The 12220-nt window shown below is 50.5% G+C and overlaps 1 protein-coding gene across 3 annotated transcripts in view; it reads right to left on the minus strand.

The window, feature by feature from the left end:
• The window catches only part of SLCO3A1 (solute carrier organic anion transporter family member 3A1), a 313999-nt gene that overhangs the window by 249277 nt on the left and 52502 nt on the right, over positions 1 to 12220 (minus strand). The gene's annotated exons all lie outside the window — the stretch shown is intronic.

Consider the following 12220-nt stretch of genomic DNA (forward strand, 5'->3'; position numbering starts at 1 on the left):
AGGCCATGGGCTTTTTACTAGGTTAGCAAAGCACACTGGAAGAAAATAAAATGAGCCAAAAACCTAGTTGGCAAAATGGATATGCTGGATTAGTTCATTGGGATAATCATTAGCTCGGTTTCCTTCTGGAAATTTCCAACATACATTTCCCTAAAGGCCACCAAGTAAGCACATCCCTGACTTTTCCATGCACTCACTCACTGCAGCCCCTCCCAGGCCTCTTGGATGGAAGATTTTTAAGGCTTTCCCCACCCTTGTATTCTTGTCTGCCCTTCATTTGTTTAACAAATATTTACTAGCCTCTCCTGGTGGCTTGGAAATGTCCTAGGGGAAAAAAAGAGAAAGAGAGAGAGAGAGAGAGAAGGAAGAAAGGATGCCTGGCCTCAAGATGCCACCTAGCAGAAAAGCAAACATGCACAACTAAAACACGAAGTGACTGGATCTTACATTCAGGCTGCAACCATCACATGACTGGGGGGGCAGGGAGGGCAAGAGCAGATGCATTATTTTAGGGCTTGTGAGGTGGAGAGAAAATGCAAATGGCCTCTACAGGGGGTATTATCAACAAGGGTCCCTGTCCTGGGAGGTCTCATAGCCCTAGCTGGGCAGGAAAGAACGCTCCAGGCAAAAGGAACGGTGTGAGCAAAAGTCATGTGGCATGATTTAATAACAGAATGGAAAATGGTTGGAAAGGTGGATGGGCACCGGATTCTAAAGAGTCACAGATGCCACCCTAAAGAAATAAGACAATCCCATGCAGTGTGGTGGGGGAAAATGCAGAGTATGGAGAGGGGAGCACCTGATTTGAATTCCAGCTCTTAATTTGCTTAATTTGCTCTAGGATTTCGGTCAAGGTGCTTAACCTGTCCAAGCCTGGATTACTGTGAAACCTAAAAAGTAACATCAACCTAGCAGGATGCACACAAAGATTGGAAATAATGAAAGGTCTGTTAGCACAGAGCCGTCTTTCCCTACGTAGTGGGAGCTCGTAGGCAGAGCCAGGACTCTGGGTTCAGAATGCGTGGGTCCAACCCAGCTGTGACCTTGGGCAGTTCACCAGATGCTTTCACTTTCCTGTCTATAAAATGGGGATAAGAGTGCTACCTCTTAGGGCTGATGCCAGAAATAAACACCCTACAGGTGTAAATGCTGGGAAGGGCGATCTATAAACCACTGTCATTTATCAAGGGACATCGGAGAACATCAAAGGTTTCTACAGTGGAAAAGATGCCAGGTGTGGCCACGGTGTGACAAATGGATGGTGGAAGAGTAAAGAAAGGAATGTCAGCAAACTTGTAACAAGAAAAGAGACAAGGAAAGGCCTGAGTCCATACAGTGGCAAGAGAAATGGGCAGAACTTGAGAAGCTCATCTTCGGAGACGCTGGGCTGTGTGTTGCTAAGAAATGGGAAGGAGAGTCGTGTGGATTTAGCCTTCCTCCAAACATATAAATATGTGCACCATTGTCCACGCATCCACAGCCTCTGGCCAGGCACATGCACAGCTATACCTAGAAGGATTAGCATGCCTTTATTTGCCTTATGAAAAAGAACAGAAGAGCCAAGTGATGGATTCCTCCTTCCCTCCTTTTCAACCCCACGTGTTGAAACAGCCTCCTGTAGAGACTCTTAAAAACTGAGAACTGAAGGCTGAAGGTGGGTGGGTGATGGGTATTGAGGAGGGCACCTTTAGGGATGAGCAATGGGTGTTGTATGGAAACCAATTTGACAATAAATTTCATATTGAAAAAAAAGAAAGAAACAGCCTCCTTTAACCCAGTGGTTCTCAATGCCGCTTTTAGACCGGAAGCGCTTTTAGACTGGTCCCTCCCCACGTTTCTGACTCAGCTGGTCTCGGGGACAGCCTGGGCCCCAGGATTTTGTTACAGTCCCCAGATGGCTTTGGTCCAGGGTGCACAGCACTAACGCAATGGCACCCGCTACTGTGGTCTTTCCTCCAGCACTGGCCCTGGGGGCGAGCCCTGCAGAGCCACGTTCTAACACGGGTACTGTGACAGGACAGCTGGGTACCCGCTCTGTTGCCCACATTGCAATTCGGATTCCCGTTTCCACCGCACTTTCTAGGCAAGTCAAAGCCAGCTCGCGACTCCGACAGCCCTAACTACGCGGCTAGATTATTTTCCCAACACCAAGTGTTTGCAACTGTCGAGAAAAGAAATTTATTAGCAAGTCTGGTCTCCTTAAACTGACTTTCAAATACTGCCAAAGAAGTTCTTTCCGGAAGCTCTGGGCAGGAAAAACAAAGGCTTCATTTATTTACTCCTTTGCTTTGTAACACAAACACGCATGAGAGAGTACGCGCTCTAGCCACGCTTATGATAGGTAATGCCGCGTGGGAGTGCAAAACACGACAGCCTACCTGCCTGGGGGAGGGGGGGGCTTCACCCAGGCCTTCGTGCTGAGTCTTGAGAGATGCCCAGAAATAGAGGAGGAACACGTGTGGGCACACTGGAGTCATCTCAAACAGCCTGGTGGGGTCTGGAGCCTGGTGACCTCCACCACGGGCGGAGAGGACAGCAGAAGCAGGAGGGTGGACAGGTGGGAAGGTTGGAACGGAAGCCGTTTTTCATTCCTGCCATGAGGCTTAATGACATACATATTAGGCGGCGGATCTCAAACGTGACAACGGCTCTGTTCCGCCAGGTGCACCCCGTCATAAAGTATCACACAGGTGCGGACATTTCTGATGACAGATAAGGATGGTGAGGACAGAGACAGCTGTGGGCCAAACGAAAAATAATCAGCTCTTCTACAAAGAGCGGACGTCTGTGCCTGCAGCTCCTGTCCTGCTTCGAACCTGCTCTTTGCAGAGCAGCCCATGGGGGTGACAGGTCTTTGCCTCCTTGACCTGTGGCCCCTCACTAGCCTCGGCCATGCAAACATTCTGAAAAGGTGCTTTGCGGATTAGATCAGAGGCAAATGTTTTCACTCACTTAAAACACAATTTTGAGAACATGGACTAATTAAGTATGCATGAGGCCATAAAACCCACTTGTGGCTTTTATGTGGCAGCGAACAACCCAGCAAGGAGAAAGATGCGTGCTAAAGGGAACAACTGTCTTTACTTAATGGGTAACAGGACTGATGGAAAGCGTCTTGAATCTCTGGGAGCATGTGTTCGAAATGCAACTTCCCAAACCCTGAGAGGAGACCCAGAGAGGAGCTTGAGATTTTCTAAGACTTGGCGGGCTGGGGGGGGGGGGGGCGGGGGGGGTCTCAGATGCCCAGCTGGGGCAGAAAACCACCAAGATTCCAGATGTCCTCACCATCAATCCCAAGCTGCGCTGCTCAAACCTCAGAGGCAGTAAAATCCCCCAGAAGGGTATCACTCACTGCCTGATTCCAACCTCTGAGTTTCTGATGCAGCAGGTCTGGGGTGGGGCTGGGAATTTCTAGCTCTCAGCAGCTCCCAGGTGGTGTCGATGGTGCTCTGGGGACCACGCTTTGAGAACCACTGCTCTATCCTCAACAAACCTACCCTGCTCAAGATTGAAGAGTTTCTTTTGTTAAATTAAATACAAATCGCAAGCACTCATTTTCAGTTCATAGGGACATACTCACGTGGGAAACTGGGGTTGCATTTTGGGGGAGCTCACCCCTTTAGGGTACCCAAGGCACACTCAGGCCAACCGCAGCTGTCGCAAGTCCCCTCAGGCGGGAGGTACCCAGAGACCACGGCCACCTACAGATGAGCCCTCCCTCACCTTCAAAAAGTGCCGAGGGTGTCAGGAACTCAGGGAATGAGAAGCTCTTGGGACCAGCAGCCAAGGGTCAGGACGGCCCCCAGGAACCTTCCCAGAGGTCTGTCGGCTTTCTTACTCTGGCTTAGGGCGTGGCCTGAAGTAGAATCACCTGGGGGGGCTTTGGAAAACCCAGTGCCTGCCCCACCCCCACCACCAGGACTCTCCCGTAATTTGAGGGAGATGGGCCCCGGCGTGCGTATTTTCAAAGCTCCCAGTGATTCTAAGACACAGGCGGGCAGGGGTCTGTGTGTGCGCAGACACGCCGTATGGACACGGCAGAGGCGTTGCACCTGCACGGATCTTCACACCATGCAACACGCTCCTCTGGGGGCAGCACGGGAGCAGGGAAGCCTGGAGGTCCTGTCTGCCTCGGACGGCACTTGGCAGATCCTGCCGAGCCTGTCTGCGCATCAGGGCAGCGGGGATAACGATGCTTGCCCGAGCGAGCATTAGGCGGCCACGCCTCAGGGCTGCCAGCACACAGTAGGTGCACATAAAAACGCTGCCCTCGTCACTCGTGTGCATGCTCTGCGTGACTCCCATTCCAGAGTGCCCGCTCCGTGGCAAGGTGCAAGAAACAGAACTATGAGAGACCGTCCCTACCCCGTGGGATTTTATAATCTGGGGAGAGCAGAAAGCAGCCACCAAAGAACACCACAGCCCACCATACAGGGGACAGAGTGGCAGAAGGTTCGAGAGAGTGAGAGCAGGTGTTCGGTGGCATGAGAAGGAAAATGTATCTAGGATTCCGGGATGCAGTAAGGATGAACGGGGGGTGGTGAGGGGAGGGGTCGCAGGTCGCAACATTCCAAGAGTAAAGATCAGTGGGGCGTGGGCGGTACAGTCCAGATCACCCTGGGGTAAGTCGCGGTGGGGGAGACCTTTTGGGCTCAGGGCACTGTGAGGAATAATCAGAAAGAAAACAACCTTGAAGGCCACACGGAGGGTCTGCCCTTGATTTGGAGGTCAATGGGGAGCCAAGGGAGGTTCTTGAGCGGGAGCAACATTATCCAGGCAGTGAGGCATAGCATGGAAAGAGGAGAAATTGCCCTGGCAGTGATCTCAGCAGTACAGGTGGGTAATGAGGCTTCAGCAGGGTAGTGCTGGCAGAACGTCAGACGGCGCCCATGGGAGAGGTGCAGGAGCAGGGACACAGGGCAGAGCGGGCAGCTGAGGAGGCCTGGAGAAAGGAAGGTACAGCAAAAGGACCTCGCAGGGGGGTGGTGGTGGGGGGGGTCCTCCTCTGGCTGGAAGGAGCCCGTGAATGTGGAGAAGACCCATCTCGAAGCACTTCTGTCGGAGGGGCATGGGATGTGAGAGCGCAGCAGGCTGCCCCAAGGAACTTGGAGGAAGCCTCGCCCTTGAACTCTGGTGCCCAGCAGCAGGGTCCAGGTCAGGGACCAGGTGCAACAACAATGCAGGAGATGTCAAGCTCACGCTCAACTGTAGTCACCTAAAGGACATGTGGTCCCCTTGCAGGGATTCCTGAACAGGGATCAGCACTTTTTTTTTTTTTAATGTTTGTTTATTTGTGAGGGGGGGGAGGCAGACGGAGAATTTGAAGAGAGAGCTGGATTCAGGGCTCAAACTCATGAACCATGAGATCATGACCTGGGCCGAAGTCGGATGCTTAACCGACTGAGCCACCCAGGCGCCCAGCACACTTTTTCTGCAAAGGGCCACACAGTAAATATCTTAAGCTTCCGGGCTACACAGTTCCCATAGCAACAACTCACCCTGCCATCTTGGCACAAAAGCAGCATCCATAGGCAATATGGAAACGATGGATGTGGCTGTGTTCCAATAAAACTTTATTAACAGGGGCGCCTGGGTGGCGCAGTCAGCTAAGCGTCTGACTTCAGCCAGGTCACGATCTCGCGGTCCGTGAGTTCGAGCCCCGCGTCGGGCTCTGGGCTGATGGCTCAGAGCCTGGAGGCTGTTTCCGATTCTGTGTCTCCCTCTCTCTCTGTCCCTCCCCCGTTCATGCTCTGTCTCTCTCTGTCCCAAAAATAAATAAACATTGAAAAAAAAATTAAAAAAAAAAAACTTTATTAACGAAAACAAGCAGTGGGCTGGATTTGGCCACAGGCCACAGATTCCCCCAACTCCTTGTTCTACCGTTCTCTGTCAATCCAGCTTGGGAAATCACGTTATTCCTACGTCTGCCAGTAAAAGCGCTGGCCCTTTATAACAACTTTGTGAAGCATTCCTGCTGCTGGCACAGAAAAGTCAATCTAGGCAAGTCTTTAATGCAAGCTTTTTAATTCCGTGAAAGTAATTTGCAAGGCAGCTTCAATTTCTTGTCTGATGCGCCAAGGGCACGCCTTCCTGCAGTAAGGGAGGGGGTGGCGCGGAAGGGGCTTAACCACTAAGGCCCAGACAACACTGTCCTGTGCTGAAGCCGTAGCAGGAATCCCATCAGGTGAATGAGGCACCCTGGGTGGTTTTGTTTTTCATCTGAACAGCAGCTGCTTGGAGCACGTAATTTAGGGCACAAGGGAAATGCTACACGCAAGGCATTCGCTTGTGAATTCCAGGATAGGAGGTTTGCAGAACCAGGGGACAGAAGACAAGGCCTCTGGTACTTGACCCGGGCGGGGGGTGGGGGGGGCGGGAAACGGGCTGCTCGCCTGCTCCACAGGTCAGCCAGGCAAGAGAGACATTAAGTCAATATTGTTTTCTTTCTGGTGGATGATTTAGCCCGTATTATGACCACATAATAAATGGCTGTCATCCTCCAACCATTTTTCGCAAAAAGCAGAGTAAGAATTATGCAGAGAATCTCTGATTTAGACATAGCTCTGGCCTTCGGTCGACACCAAAGCCATCCGTATGTGTGAGGGGGCAGGAGGAAAACACAACAGATTCAGGGAGCCAAATGGCCGTAGGCAAAGCATTTAATTTAATACACCTGCAACTCCTCCCCCCCCCCCCCCCCGCCCCGTCTGTGATGTGGAGAAGGCAATCCTGCCCTCACAGCTTGCCACAAGGTTCAAATGTGGGGGAGTGTTTTGTCAGGTGCCTGGTGTTGCGAATATGCAACATGGCCCTCCCCTTCCTCAGCAACATCCTGAGAGCCCAGAGACTCTTTATGTAGAGCAACAATGTTTCCTCTGGTCACCCCAAGTGAGGGTTGTCACCTGGCTTTCCTTAGGCCTCACTGGTCTCTGCTCTAAGCCTCTGTCTCTGCCATTCCCTGCACCCTTCTCTATTCATGATCTGCATCTTTCCCAGACTATTTTTCCTTCTACATCCCATTAGTTTCTCTCCTCTCTCTCTCTCCTGCTAACTCTCTTCCCTAAATAGCCCTAAAGTACAAGGAAAACACACTTTTTATTGCTCCTTATATTTAGCAAAATCTTATGTTCAATTAATTCTATGAGAATGGATAACATTTTATGATTCCCCTAAAACAGCATCTCTAAATCTAATGGCTTCCTGCTTCTAAATCTCATCGTCGATTCTTCTCTATGGCATCATGGAAAAAACAAAGATTCTCCATCCCTGGGCAATAGAATGTTCTTCCACTCTGTTACTGAGCTTTAAAGTCATTACCAGAAATGTTCGCATCAGGCTATTATTAATAATTTGTGTTTAGCACCTTTTATACAAATAACTTCAGTCATGCTTTCAATTCACAATGGATGTGATGCCAGGTTTCCTCTGTGAGAGAAACTTCAAGAACAATAAGAGTTAAATGATTTCCTCAGCATTCAACAAAATTGTTTAGAGGACCAGACACAGTATTTTTTTTAATGTGTACTTATTTTTGAGAGTGAGAGAGAGAGAGTGGAGAGGGGCAGAGAGAGAGGAAGGCACAGAATCCTAATCAGGCTCCAGGCTCCAAGCTGTCAGCACAGAGCTCAACACAGGGCTCGAACCCACGAAATGCAAGATCATGACCTGAGCCAAAGTCGGACACTTAACCCACTGAGCCACCCAGGCACCCCAGGATCAGACACAGTGCCTTAAGAAAGAAATTTCTAACACACTAACAACTCACGCATACCAACACTCTCCCCTCAGGCAGAATTGTGTTCACTGAATTAAACTTCTCTACATGCCCGAGGGTGCAGGCTTACCGTCAGCTGAGTGAAAAACCCAGCCCTGAATACCTGTGCCGCACCAGGGCCTCAACCAGCTGGCAGAATCACGGAGATGGAAGCTATGAAAACAGACAATGATCATAAAGGATGAACAAGTTCGAAGACAGTCCAAAGACACAGCGTAGTATACTATGTACAAATTGTTTCTACCAGAACAGGGTACAAAACCATTACGTATAAACTCCTCAAGAGCAAGCCACCAGACAGGTATTTAAGTTCTAATACCTACGTCCTGATTACCAAGATAATCTGCTTCCGCTTAATTATAGCCTCTCCAAGAAATGAACCCCACAAATAAGCTGATAAGAAAATAATACGTTCACCAAAGCCTGCACATCCAGGTGTAAGATAAACACAGATCAGAACAAAACAACGCCTGTTTCATGTGCATCGCTAAAAAGCTTCTAGCGTAAGAAAGTCGCAGCTTTGGTGTCAGAGCCGTTGAAGGAAACAGTCACAGACAGTAAGAGTTCATCTTCCTCAGCCCGCTCACAGCAATCTCGGCAACTTGCTCTGATTCGCCGTCCATCCTTCCGGTGCATCTGAGGCATGAAACACCCTCGGCTTTGCCTAAGACATGCAGCGATTGGTCACGGGAACAATGGACGTCACTCCTACTAAAGTGGATGTTGAGGATGATCTAGCCCGTTGCTCACACTTTACTGGGAGGGACCAGAAGCCCGGAGGAATGAAGTGACTTGCCCAGCATCGTACACCTGTACCTCACAGAGATGTTTCCTGATGCCCAGCCCAGCTCTGAGCACCGCCCCCCCCATATTAAAATAAAAGCAAACCTAACGCTACTGGGGTCTCACTCTATCATGAGTAAAACAGTCTACTACTTGTCGAATGCATGTTACCTTGTCCAAGGTGCTAAGTATGCGGTACCAATAAACACCAAACGAAGTACGAAAGGTACCAAAGCTGTAACTGAACAAAGTCGAGGAGAGGTTATCACTGGGGCAGGTGGGACAACACTGCCTCTTCCTGCCAAAGCCAGAGGCGGGATCCTGCTCACAGGAAGCATAAGGGAGGGAATGCAGCCATAAGATGCCCAGCTGACCTCCACCCAGGGAAGGAGCCTCCCTCCCTCCCACTCAGCATGGGTCCTTCTGCCTACCCACCGCCCTTCTTGTCTCCTCGATACCTTTCTTCACCTCTCTGCCCTCTTTCCACCCTCTCCAGCTGCTCCTTCTCTACCCTATCCACAAATATGCCCAATTCTCATCCACAGGAAACAACTTAAGATCCCCTTCCTTTATCGATTCATCTATCAGTGGACGCTTAGGTGGCTTCCATATCATGGCTTTTGTAAAGAACACTGTGATAAACACAGGCGTGCATAGACCTTTTCGAGTTAGTGTTTTCCTTTCTGGGAGGTAAATGCCCAGTAGTGGTATTACTGGATCATCTGCTAATTCTATTTTTAATTTGTTCAGGAACCTCCATCCTGTTTTCCGCAGTGGCTACATCAATTTACATTCTTGTCACTGCCATTCTTCTCGCCTTCCATCAAGAGGCATAAGAGGGGGCCTGGGTGGCTCGGTCAGCGAAGTGTCTGACTTCAGCTCAAGTCATGACCTCGTGGTTCGTGGGTTTGAGCCCCACGTCAGGCTCTGCTGATAGCTCAGAGCCTGGAGCCTGCTTCGGATTCTGTGTCTCCCTCTCTCTCCCTCTCTCTCTCTCTCTGCCCCTCCCCCACTTGCATTCTGTATCTCTCTCTCTCAAAAATAAACATTAAAAAAAAAAAAGAGGCATAAAGAAAGTCCACATTTGCAGGGTAGACTTCCCTGTTTTCTATGTTCACGTCAACCCCATGAGTTCAGGCTTCCCTGCTGTGCTATGGCCATGGGACGATGCCCTTGATAAAGGTCCCCACTGAGTTCCTATTTCCTAAATGTGACTGCTATTTTCCCCACCCTTCTCACGCAGAGCTTCTCTGATTTCTGACACAGGACACGAACAACTTGCTGTCCTCCACTTTCCCCATCCCCCGCCACCTGCTCCCCACCTCCTCCTCTTCTCTTGTTCTCTATGGCCAGAATTCTCCAAGGTCACCACCAACTGTTTATGAGTCACTATACAACCCCGCCGGGGGGATCCGTACATTCCCTAGTCTGTCTCCAGCATACCGATGGCACCCCAGCTCTCCCCGCAGCCATACTGCACCTCCATGCTCCAGACCCCTCTGGAGGATAACCGCAGCACCCAGCCTCCACGGGTCCCAACACAGAATTCTGCTCTCCACCTCTTCCAACACCCCTGCCCCGGGCTCAGCAAGCCCAGCTCTTCTGATCTCTCCCTCTACGAACATGAGTTCTTTCCCTGACATCTGCTAGGTCCCAGGCCCCAGAAACCTGACAGTCAGCCCTGGCTCCCTACCCCACCTGTCCCCAGTCAATTCGCTACTTAAAACCCCGGTTGATGCCCACTGCCAACCAGAAAAGCCCAAGCTCCTTGCCTCGGGGTAGCAGACCCCAACATCTGGCCGCATTCTGCCGCCCTGCCTCCCCACCTCAGCAATCCCTAGCTGCACCTTCCTACACTGGCCTGGATCAGTCTCAGCGCCCAGCTTTCAATTTTCACAGGGGCCAAAATACCACCCAGCTCACGCCACTCACTTCAGAGATCCCTACTCGGCCACCAATCCACCTCCTCCGCGAATCCCCCCTGCCTCCGCCTTCTCCCTTGCAACCACGACACTTGATTCAGACTCCCCTGCAGTCATCATTCTGGTACACCTGGCGTCCCTCAGGAAGGCTGAACGTTCTCTGGGGACAAGGACCGTCTTCTGTCTGCAGCCCACAGAGCAGCGCGTACAGCAGTGTGAGACGTAGGCTTTCCTGCACGAAGGCGTCCCGCCGAGGAGATGAGTGAGCACTGAATCCAGCTGGTACTCGGGTCCCCCCAGGTGTGTGCACCAGAGGACGGAGCATTGATTTCCCGTTGGCACGATGGCTCCATTCGGGTGAGTGCAGCCTGGGCTGATGAGCACACATGGAACGTTCCCGGCCCTCCCAGAGCTCCCCGGTGGCCCTTTGCTTTGCGCAAGTACCTAAATAAGCATCTCAGCCAAGCTGCTCTGTCCATTCCTGGAGGTGCCTGATGCAAGGGAACTCTGGAAATGGTGGCAATTGTGCTAATTAAGTTCTTGGAAACAAACACAAGTGGGCAGACCCGGGCTCGAACTCAATATGGTGTGTGAGCGGCACCAGGCATTTCAGGCAGTTCCTGGGGCTGGGAGGAAAAACACAGGCGCCCAAGACAAAGACTGACTAACATTTGGCCTCAACGAGACACAAAGCCATCTGTTCCTTGGGTCCCCTGCAGTCTTTCGTCCTCACGCCACAATTACTCCGAGAGCTGCCCTCATTTCCTCTGAACGTCAAGCATCGCTCAGTAAAGATGATCCGAAGATCAGAAGAATAGACTATGCGCAAAGTACCAGGCCATGGATATGGGGGCTAAGACAGGCAGCAAATAAGATTAGTAAAGATCAGTAAAGATGAGGGGTGCCTGGGTGGCTCAGTCGGTTAAGCATCTTGACTCTTGGTTTCGGCTCAGGTCACGCTGTCACGGTTTGTGAGTTCAAGTTCCACACCAGGATCCACCCTGACAGTGCAGAGACTGCTTAGGATTCTCCCTCTCCCTCTCTCTCTCTCTCTCTCTCTCTCTCTCTCTCTCTCTCTCTCTCTGTGCCTCTCCAGCTTGTCACACACACACACACATGCATGCTTTCTCTCTCTCTCAGAATAAATAAGCTTAAAAAAAAATTAAAAAAAGAAGAGATTGTAAAGATGATCCACAGGTCAGATGAGCTGACTGTGTGGAAAGTACCAGACCAAACAGTATGGGAGCTAAGATAGTAAATCAGATAGAGTCCCTCCCTCAGTAAACTAATAATCAGAACTACCATTTTATAACATCTACAGTGTGTCAAACACAGCCTCTATCACTCTGTGTATGTGAAATCCATTTTGTTCTTACGACAACCCCATTAGGTAGGTACTATTTTTTTTTAAGATTTTTTTAAGTCATCTCTACCCCCAACATGGGGCTCAGACTCACAATCCTGAGACCAAGAGTCACGTGCTCTCCTATTTTAGTATATGTGCTGCCGAAGCGAGCACAAGTCACGTGCTCTCCTGATTGAGCCAGCCAGGCACCCCAGGTAGGTACTGTTATTATCCCCATTTTACAGATGCAGTCACAGAGGCCCAGAAGTTAAGTAACTTGACCAAGGTCTCATAGGTAAGTAAATGGCAGGGCCAGGAGTCAAGCCCAGACAGTCTGGTGTCAGAGTCCATCCTATTTAACTGCCACATGATGTTTGCTGTCTAGAAGACGGAAAA

Source organism: Lynx rufus, unplaced genomic scaffold, assembly GCF_022079265.1.
Source record: "Lynx rufus isolate CCGP_SWC_20201006 ecotype Redwood Valley unplaced genomic scaffold, mLynRuf1.p SCAF_21, whole genome shotgun sequence".
In the NCBI taxonomy this organism is placed as follows: domain Eukaryota; kingdom Metazoa; phylum Chordata; class Mammalia; order Carnivora; family Felidae; genus Lynx; species Lynx rufus.